Source organism: Gossypium arboreum, chromosome 4 (genome assembly GCF_025698485.1).
Source record: "Gossypium arboreum isolate Shixiya-1 chromosome 4, ASM2569848v2, whole genome shotgun sequence".
NCBI classification, from domain to species: Eukaryota; Viridiplantae; Streptophyta; class Magnoliopsida; order Malvales; family Malvaceae; genus Gossypium; species Gossypium arboreum.
Window position 1 is genome coordinate 60791875 of NC_069073.1, and position 11287 is coordinate 60803161.

The 11287-nt window shown below is 40.3% G+C and overlaps 1 non-coding gene across 1 annotated transcript; it reads left to right on the forward strand.

Moving 5' to 3' along the window:
* The first annotated feature begins 9557 nt into the window (after positions 1-9557).
* On the forward strand, positions 9558-9664 carry LOC128292379 (small nucleolar RNA R71). The gene has a single exon (XR_008282364.1). It is a non-coding gene; the product is annotated as a small nucleolar RNA R71 (small nucleolar RNA).
* Positions 9665-11287: the final 1623 nt, after the last annotated feature.

Genomic DNA, 11287 nt, shown 5'->3' on the forward strand with positions numbered 1-11287 from the left:
AATAACCCTAGAGGTAAAATCGTAATTTTGCATGCATAAGGGTATTTCAGTAATTATTACCTATTGCTAAGGTTTCATGCTCATTCTAACGTTTATCAAATAATCAGAAGTACTTACCTCGTATTTTTACCAAAGTGGGCCCATCAGCCCATCGGCCCATTGGCCCGTTTTCGGTCCATTAAGCCCAAAAATACCGTTATGCACGAAAATGCACACTCTGCACTCTAATCATCCAAATGCACCATATTCATTAACAACTATCTCACGAGCGCTCTCAGGCTCGCGAGTTCACAAAATACCAACGTTTCGATATTTTGGCTTTTACCGATTCAGTCTAAGGGAGGGTGTCCTTTACACACCTGGTTGATGACGATTGATGACGATATCTCCCATGTGATAATCCTGTTAGGAGACTACAGTTAATCTACGCTCAAAACACTCTTAGCTGACACCTAACCCAAACGAACACGTCCCAAAGTAAAAGGGATCAGCCAAGAAGGGTATGCCTACTCTTCTCATGGTTTGCTCTACTTAAAGCCAGCTCTCCATCTACTCTTATGTTAGTTTCCCGATGTGGGATCCCTCCATCACCAGAGTTTAAAATGAACACCAACTCTTGTCGTCCCAACATAGCAAAATAAGCAACCTTTACGTGCCAAGGGATTCAAACCAAAATCCTCTCACATGCCAACTCACGCCACGACCACTAGGCCATCAACTCATTTGTGTCATAAATCCAACACATTAAACTTTAAAGCGCACCTACTTGCTTCCAGATTTATTGAAAAGAAAAACCAAAATATATTGCAAGAGCCAAGATTTGAACCTTGGACCCCTTGCTTCCTCTATGGCGTCACTTCCTTGTCCCCTAAGTGGCGCCACCTTGCCACTATACCACACTCCTTTTTGTGTCATCTTTTACCCCTTTACTCTTAAAAGCCCAAACGCCAATTGCATCACCTGTTCATAAAATTAAAATTTCGAAGACTACCACGGATTTAACTTAAGTTTGGGCCTTCCAAAGACCCACTAACCTACTAAAATATATATTTTAACCAACCAGAACACACACAAATTTTAAAAACCACAGAAACACAGAAAACCCAAAAATTGGGGCGTTACAACTCTACCCTCCTTAAAGAAATTTCATCCTCAAAATTTTACTTGAATCAAACACATGAGGATATTTTTGACGTATCGCCACTTCTGGCTCCCAAGTAGCTTCCTCTCTGGCATGATTACGCCACAGCACCTTTACTAGCGGAACCGATTTCCTCCTCAAAATCTTAACATCTCTATCCAAAATCTGCAAAAGCTCTTCCTCAAAAGTCAAGTCTGTTTGGACCTCGATCTCTGCAATCAGCACAACATGAGTAGGGTCAGAATTGATGTTTAGATTTCACTTGCTGACAAGTCAGACATTTTCACACAACTTCCATTACCTCTCGCTTCAGTCCAGGCCACCAATACAACTCCTTTAAGTCGCGATACATTTTACTCCCTCCAGGATGCATAGCACACAGACCTCCATGAGCTTCTTTCAGAATTGCTTGCCTCAAGTCAGAGTCCTTCGAAATACAAACTCTACCTCGGTAACACAAAATTCCCTCACTGTTCAGTCCGAACTCAGAAGTATCCCCATTCTTAACCTGCTAGAATCGAAAAACCAGAGACTCATCCCTCGACTATTTTTCTTTAATTTCATCCACCCAGGTCGGCCTAACTTGCAGTTCTGCTAACAGACTACCGTCATCATACAGACTCAAACAAGCAAACATGGCTCTCGGATCGAGATCTGATTCTACGACTTAGGGCATTAGCCACCATATTAGCTTTGCACAGGTGATACTCAATTCTTGATCATAATCCTTAAGCAACTCTATCCATGTCCATTGCCTAAGGTTCACTCATACGAGTCGACAAGTACTTAAGAATCTTATGATCGTGTATATAATACACCTTTCTCCGTCTGAGTAATGTCTCCAAATCTTAAGCGCAAAGATTACAGCGCCAACTCTAGATCATGAGTAGGATAGTTAACTTCATGTGGTTTAAGTTGTCGTGATGCATAAGCAACCACTTTACTCTCTTGCATCGACTACATTAACCTACATGTGATGCATCACTACATACGGTAAAATCTTTTCAGGACTCTAGGTGAATCGATCTGGTGCCTCGGTCAGAACTTTCTTCAACTTCTCAAAAGATTCCTGTTATTTCTCAGTCCAAACAAACGATACTCCCTTCCTTATAAACTTTGTCAAAGGTGCTGCCATCACAGAAAATCCTTCCACAAACCTTCTATAGTACCCAGCTAAACCCAGAAAACTTGTGGCTTTCATTCCAGAATCACTTCAATCTTTCGAGGGTCTACCTTGATCCCTTCAGCAGAGACAACATGCCCTAAGAAAGTTACCTCTCTCTACCAAAACTCACACTTATTGAATTTCGCATAAAGCTCCTTCTCCCTCAGCACTTGTAGTACAATACGAAGATGCTCATCATGCTTCTCCTCAGTTTCAGAATAAACCAGAATATCGTTGATAAAGATGACCACGAATCGATCCAAGTATGGCTAGAACACTCGATTCCTCAGATCCATAAATGCCGCAAGTGCGTTCGTCAACCCAAATGGCATAACCAAGAACTTATAGTGACCATCCGAGTTCTGAATGCCGTCTTGTGAATATCCACCTCCTTAACCCTCAACTGATGATACCCAGATCGAAGGTCAATCATGGAAAATACTGAAGCTCCTTTGGGTCACTCGGTTTGGAAATCCACAATATCATGATTTATTCGACCAACTTAGAGGAGCTTCAGTATTTTCCAAGATTGACCTTCGATCTAGGTATCATCAGTTGAGGGTTAAGGAGGTGGATATTCACAAGACTAGATTCGTAACTCGGTATGGTCACTATGAGTTCTTGGTTATGCCATTTGGGTTGACGAACGCACTTGCGGCATTTATGGATCTAATGAATCGAGTGTTCCAGCCATACTTGGATCGATTCGTGGTCGTCTTTATCGATGATATTTTGGTTTATTCTGAAATAGAGGAGAAGCATGATGAGCATCTTCATATTGCGCTGCAAGTGCTGAGGGAGAAGGAGCTTTATGCGAAATTCAGTAAGTGTGAGTTCTGGTTGAGAGAGGTAACTTTCTTGGGGCATGTTGTCTCTGCTGAAGGGATCAAGGTAGACCCTTAAAATATTGAAGCGATTCTAGAATGGAAGCCACTGAGGTCAGTGTTAGAAATTCAAAGGTTTCTGGGTTTAGCTGGGTACTATAGAAGGTTTGTGGAAGGAATTTCTGTGATGGCAGCACCTTTGACAAAGCTTATAAGAAAGGGAGTATCATTTGTTTGGACTGAGAAATAACAAGAATCTTTTGAGAAGCTGAAGAAAGTTCTGACCGAGGCACCTGTACTGATTCAGCAGGAGTCTGGAAAAGATTTTACCGTATGCAGTGATGCATCACATGTAGGGTTAGGCTGTGTACTGATGCAAGAGGGTAAAGTGGTTGCTTATGCATCGCGACAGCTTAAACCACATGAAGTTAACTATCTACTCATGATCCGTAGTCGGCAGCGGTAATCTTTACGCTTAAGATTTGAAGACATTACCTGTACGGAGAAAGGTGTATTATATACACAGATCATAAGAGTCTTAAGTACTTGCTGACTTAGAAGAAGCTGAACCTTAGGCAGCGGAGATGGATAGAGTTGCTTAAGGATTATGATCACATTTGAGTATCACCCAAGCAAAGCTAATGTGGTGGTTGATGCCCTAAGTCGAGAACCAGATCCGATCCGAGAGCCATGTTTGCTTGTTTGAGTCTGTATGACGACTATAGTCTGTTAGCAGAATTGCAAGTTAGGCCGACCTGGGTGGATGAGATTAAGGAAAAACAGTCGAGGGATGAGTCTCTGGTTTCTCGATTCCAGCAGGTTAAGAACAGGGATACTTCTGAGTTCGGACTAAACAGTGAGGGAGTTCTGTGTTACCGAGGTAGAGTTTGTATTCCGAAGGACTCTGACTTGAGGCAAGCAATTCTGAAAGAAGGTCATGGAGGTCTGTGTACTATGCATCCTGGAGGGAGTAAAATGTATCACAACTTAAAGGAGTTGTATTGGTGGCTTGGATTGAAGCGAGAGGTAACGGAAGTTGTGGGAAAATGTCTGACTTGTCAGCAAGTGAAAGCTGAACATCAATTACCTTCTGGACTTTTACAGCCAATGAAAATACCACTTTGGAAGTGAGAGAGGGTAACCATGGATTTTGTGAGTGGGTTACCCTTGACACTGTCGAAGAAGGACTGGATTTGGGTAATTGTTGATAGGTTGACCAAATCTTCTCATTTCATACCTGCCTGAGATCCTAGATTCACATCTCGGTTTTGGCAAAAGTTGCATGAGGCGTTGGGTACGCGGGTGAACTTTAGTACAACCTTTCATCCTAAGACTAATGGTCAGTCAGAAAGGGTTATTCAGATTCTAGAAGACATGTTGAGGGGATGCTTTATCGACTTTTGAGGCAGTTGGGAGGATTACTTACCGTTGGCAGATTTTGCATACAACAACAGTTATCAGCCAAGTATTCAAATGGCTCCTTATGAGGCACTGTATGGGCGAAGATGTCGTACACCTAGTTGTTGGACCGAGTTGGGTGAGCGACGTGTTCTTGGACTGAGTTGGTGGCGAATCTTGAGGATAAGGTCAAGTTGATTAGAGACCGGTTGAAGGAAGCATCTGATAGACAGAAGTCGTATACAAATTTGAAGCGCAAGGAAATTGAGTACTCTGTGGGTGATATGGTCTTCTTGAAGGTTTTGCCTTGGAAGAAAATATTAAAGTTTGGGAGGAAAGGCAAGTTAAGTCCACGGTTCATTGGGCCTTATCGGATTCTTAAGCGAGTGGGTCCAGTGGCTTATCAGTTGGAGCTACCTCCAGAGATGGATAGGATTCATGATGTCTTTCACGTCTCCATGTTAAGGCGGTATCGTTCTGACCCTACTCATGTTGTGCTGGTTGCAGAGATCGAGGTCCAAACAGACTTGACTTTTGAGGAAGAGCTTGTGCAGATTTTGGATCGAAATGTTAAGATTTTGAGGAGGAAATCAGTTTTGCTAGTAAAGGTGTTGTGGCGTAATCATGCCAGAGAGGAAGCTACTTGGGAGCCAGAAGTGGCGATGCGTCAAAAGTTTCCTCATCTATTTGATTCAGGTAAAATTTCGAGGATGAAATTTCTTTAAGGAGGGTAGAGTTGTAACGCCCCAATTTTTGGGTTTTCTGTGTTTCTGTGATTTTTAAAATTTGTGTGTGTTCTAGTTGGTTAAAATATATATTTTAGTAGGTTAGTGGGCCTTTGGAAGGCCCAAACTTAAGTTAAATCCACGGTAGTCTTCGGAATTTTAATTTTATGAATAGGTGATGCAATTGGAGTTTGGGCTTTTAAGAGTAAAGGGGTAAAAGATGACACAAAAAGGAGTGTGGTATCGTGGCAAGGTGGCGCCACTTAGAGGACAAGGAAGTGACGCCATAGAGGAAGCTAGGGGTCTAAGGTTCAAGTCTTGGCTCTTGCAATATATATTGGTTTTTCTTTTCAGTAAATCTGGAAGCAAGTAGGTGCGCTTTAAAGTTTAATGTGTTGGATTTATGACACAAATGAGTTGATGGCCTGGTGGTGGTGGCGTGAGTTGGCATGTGAGAGGACTTTGGTTCGAATCCCTTGGCACGTAAAGGTTGATTGTTTTGCTATGTTGGGATGGCAAGAGTTGGTGTTGGTTTTAAACTCTGGTGATGGAGGGATCCCACATCGGGAAGCTAACATAAGAGTAGATGGAGAGCTGGCTTTAAGTAGAGGAAACCATGAGGAGAGTAGGCATACCCTTCTTAGCTGATCCCTTTCGCTTTGTGACGTGTTCGTTTCGGTTGGGCATGAGCTAAGAGTGTTTGGAGCACGAATTAACTGCAGTCTCCTAACAGGATTATCGCGTGGGAGATATCATCATCAATCGTCATCAACAAGTGTGTAAATGACACCCTCCCTTAGACTGAATCGGTAAAAGCCGAAATATCGAAACGTTGGTATTTTGTGAACTCGCGAGCATGCAAGCGCTCGTGAGACAGTTGTTAATGAATATGGTGCATTTGGATGATTAGAGTGCAGTGTGCATTTTAGTACTGTGGTATTTTTGGGCTTAATGGGCGAAAAGCGGGCCAATAGGCCAACGGGCCCACTTTGGCCAAAAGATGAGGTAAGTACTTCTGATTACTTGGTAAACATTACAATAAGCATGAAACCTTAGTAATAGGTAATAATTACTGAAATACCCTTATGCATGCAAAATTACGATTTTACCCTAGGGTTATTTTGTTCTAAAAGCATGATATTACATTTACGTATCGTATGCCATGACATATTATTTACATTGCATGGGACATGGGTTTATGTTGATGGAGGAAGCGTTACAGCGACCTCATTTGCAATCTAGTGGCCTCGCCACATATATCTGCTCCGTGACTATGTCACAAAATCATGACCTCATTTGCAATCAATTAACCATGATATATATATCTATTCTGGTGGCCTAGCCACAATATCTGTATTTGGAGACTTCTTTTAAGTTGGGTATTTCCTGCAGAGATGAAAATAAATGGTGAGTTCTATAAACTCAGTGTGTAACATAACCCAACCATAGCCTCAAATAGATCAAACCTCAGAGTCAGACTTATCTGGGCCTTGGCCCAGTACAGATATCAGAATTAAACCCATAGGTCCATAGCAGATAGAGAACAAATATATCATGAATGCAGAAATCCCAACCCAGAGCCATCCATAACACCCCCGTACCAGCCTTACACCATGTGGGGAGACTACTCGACCCACCCAACCGCTACACACCATAAAAATTGCAGCGAGGCTGCCAAATATTGTGACGAAGTCTCCAGATACAGATATTGTGGCTAGGCCAGTAGAACAGATATATATATATGTGGCGAAGCCACCAGATTGCAACGAGGCTGCCAGATATTGTGACGGTTACGGATCAGATATATGTGGCGAGGCCACGGATTGCAAATGAGGTCGCCGTAACGCTTCTCTATCAATATAAACCCATGTCCCATGCAATAGAAATAATATGTCATGGCATACGATATCTGAAATGAACATCATGCTTTTCGAAAAAAATAACCCTAGGGGTAAAATCATAATTTTGCATGCATAAGGGTATTTCAGTAATTATTACCTATTGCTAAGGTTTCATGCTCATTCTAGTGTTTACCAAGTAATCAGAAGTACTTACCTCATCTTTTCACCAAAGTGGGCCCGTTGGCCTATTGGCCCGTTTTTGGCCCATTAAGCCCAAAAATACCGTTGTGCACGAAAATGCATACTCTGCACTCTAATCATCCAAATACACCATATTCATTAACAACTGTCTCACGAGCGCTCACACGCTCGCGAGTTCACAAAATACCAACGTTTCGATATTTCGGCTTTTACTGATTCAGTCTAAGGGAGGGTGTCGTTTACACACCTGGTTGATGACGATTGATGACGATATCTCCCACGCGATAATCCTATTAGGAGACTGCAGTTAATTCGTGCTCCAAACACTCTTAGCTAACGCCCAACCCAAACAAACACGTCACAAAGTGAAAGGGATCAGCCAAGAAGGGTATGCCTACTCTCCTCATGGTTTGCTCTACTTAAAGCCAGCTCTCCATCTACTCTTATGTTAGCTTCCCGATGTGGGATCCCTCCATCACTAGAGTTTAAAACCAACACCAACTCTTGCCGTCCCAACATAGCAAAATAATCAGCCTTTGCGTGCCAAGGGATTCGAACCAAAGTCCTCTCACATGCCAACTCACGCCACCACCAGCAGGCCATCAACTCATTTGTGTCATAAATCCAACACATTAAACTTTAAAGCGCACCTACTTGCTTCCAGATTTACTGAAAAGAAAAGCCAAAATATATTGCAAGAGCCAAGACTTGAACCTTGGACCCCTTGCTCCCTCTATGGCGTCACTTCCTTGTCCTCTAAGTGGCGCCACCTTGCCACTACACCACACTCCTTTTTGTGTCATATTTTCCCCCTTTACTCTTAAAAGCCCAAACGCTAATTGCATCACCTATTCATAAAATTAAAATTTTGAATACTACCACAGATTTAACTTAAGTTTGGGCCTTCCAAAGGCCCACTAACCTACTAAAAAATATATTTTAACCAACCAGAACACACACAAATTTTAAAAATCACAGAAACACAGAAAACCCAAAAATTGGGGCGTTATAATTGCTTTCTTAAATTTCTTTAGAACAATAACTAGTTGCTCCTCTTGATCTTTCATCAGTTCTGCTGAAATAATCATAGGAAAAATGGACCAGTCACCTAAATAAATGTATTTCAAATGGGAAGGAAGTACCTTTAGTTCAAGTTTAGGTGGTTCTTCAATTGACAACTTGGGTTGCACAACTCTCTGACTTCTAACTCCAACGGTTCAAACTGTGTGGATTGAATAAAATTTCTCGGATTGGCTTCCATCAAAGCCATGTTTTCTTCACCTTCTTCATCCTCCAAATGGTCAAGATCGAAGGCTTTTTCTAATGGATCTTCTTTCAAAATTACTTGCCATAGAAACCAAGGTTTCTATCTATTCCATAATTGAACACTCTTCTATCGGATCAGGAAATTTCATCGCTTTAAGAATGTTAGAGGGTACCTGATCATCTTGAACTCACATGGTGAGTTCACCTTTCTTTACATCAATTAATGCTCTTCCCGTGCCTAGGAAAGGTCTCCTAAGGATGATCGGTACTTCCTTATCTTCTTTAAAATCTAAAACAATAAAATCAGCAGGAAAAATAAATTTATCAAATTTTACCAAAACACCCTCAATCTTTCCCTCGGGGAATGCTAAAAATCGATCTGCTAGTTTGAACAAGTTCTCCAAACTACTTGATGCCTCAGCTTGAGGTTGTTTTAGAGCTTACTAATTAAACCCTTAAGATTGGTTGGGTCTAGGCTGCAAGAAGTTGTTGTTCGGTCTATTTTCTTGGTTGCTCCAAGAAAAGTTGGGATGATTACGCCATGAAGAATTGTAGAAGTTGGACTGAGGCCCTTGTCCACTTCTATTTTGATGTTGGTTCCCCACATAGTACACTGACTCGGGATTTGATGGAAAATTTTCAAAAGAATGACCTTCTCCACAGTACACACAGGAAACTACTTCAAACGGACTTGGTGGCTGAGCTGCAAAATTATTAGCACTATTAGTTGTAAACTATTTTAACATAGAGGAAATAGACAATACCTGAGCTGATAATGAAGTGAGGGCGTCAACTTTATGAACTCCTGCTACACGTCTTTCTAAAGCTATTCAATTTGTTGGCCATTTATAGTTATTACTTGCAATCCTCTCGATGATCTCATAAGCCTCATTATAATACTTAAACAAAATTGCACTATTCGTAGAAGCATCTATCATCAATCTTGTTTATGCATTGAGACCATTATAGAATGTCCCCAATTGGATAGAATGAGGAATCCCATGATGAGGACACTTATGAAGTAACTCCTTGAATCGGTCCCAAGCTTCATACAAAGTCTCGTCATGCAATTTTTGGAAAGTTATGATCTCGTTCCTCAACTTAGCATTTTTGCTAAGCGGGAAATACTTAACCAAATATCTCTCTACTAATTCTTGCCATGTGGACATGGAACTTGGTGGCAATGAATTGAGCCATACTTGTGCTCAATCTCGCAACGAGTACGGAAACAACTTCAACTCAGTGCGCTTTCAGTCACACCGACTATCTTGAATGAATCATTCAGCTCCATAAATAATTGAAGGTGGAGATGTGGATCTTCCGTAGGCATACCACTAAATTGGCCTCCTGTTTGGAGCATTTGAAACATTATTGGTTTTAATTCAAATTGGGTTGCCTCAATATCTGGCCTTCTAATTCCTAGATTTACCTCACTGAAAAGTGGCACAGCATGTTGTCTGATGCATTGATCCCTATCATCGGCAATGAGGATGGGATTTCGTACACGATCGACTTCATTACCTTGGTCTTGATTCTAATTTCCAAGGTCCATCGCAACTTGTCTTTGAGCAATCCGTTCACGTCTTCTTTGTCTAAAAGTTCACTCAATTTTAGGGTCTATAGGGAGTAAATTGATAATTTGATCTATGCTCATAAACACCTAAAAGAGGATATCACAAAATTAAAAAGAATAAGTTAGTAATCTTAGAAATAAACCAAATTAGAAGTAAATAATTTCACAAAAATGACTATGGCAATAGTTAACAATCCTCGGACACGGCATCAAAAACTTGCAACGCGTAGGTTTGTGTAAGTGTACACAATTGTTATCAAGTAACAAGTGATCGAGTTATCGTCTACAGAGGGATTGTATTTGTGTTAAATCACTTAATTGTAAAATTATACTAACAACTTGGTAAATAAAAAAACACAATATAGTTGAGAAGTGATGATTAAAATTAAAGTAAATGTAATGATCCTTAATGCAAGTTATCCTAAGTATGCAAACTATACGAATGGAATAGATTTTAGCGAAATTAAACACAATTTTTCAACAATTATAACATAAATAAACTAGGTCAATTACTTTAATTAAACTCAATTTATTATCAACATGTTTAATAACATTCAAAAAAACATTCCATGGCAACTCGATCATTGATGAGCTTGGAAACCACTCTAGGTCCTTTCAGAATCCTTTACTTAGTAAATACGCATTTTACTGATCCTTATTTGCTAAGGGCTTCTTAGAATTTGTGTGAGGTAACAGGGACGTGTTAGGTTTGAAATAGTTTAATCACACAAATTTAAAAACTATGCAGATAATAAAGCTTGGTTAGAGTTGTTAAGCAGCCTACAATTTAATTGGGTAAGGATCTAATTTGAGCATGCATATTTCAATTATGTGTCCACTAGTCATCGTCTGGTTAGGATCTCTTAGCTAATTCAGATGCATTTCAATAATGTATGAACGAAATATAGACTTGATTTTAATTGAAAACATGATCAGTTGAGGCACAAACATTATAAGCATGAATCAAATAAATATTATTTAAACAAAGCAATCATCCTAGCTTAAATACAATTAAACTAAAATTGTTGTAAATAAGAAGAAAGAACACATAACAAGCATTTTTAGATTAAATTAAAGAAAAGAAAGATTAAACTGAAATCAAAGTGGCTATTACCCAAGACTCTGACTGATGAGGCTTCTCCGCTTCTTCACT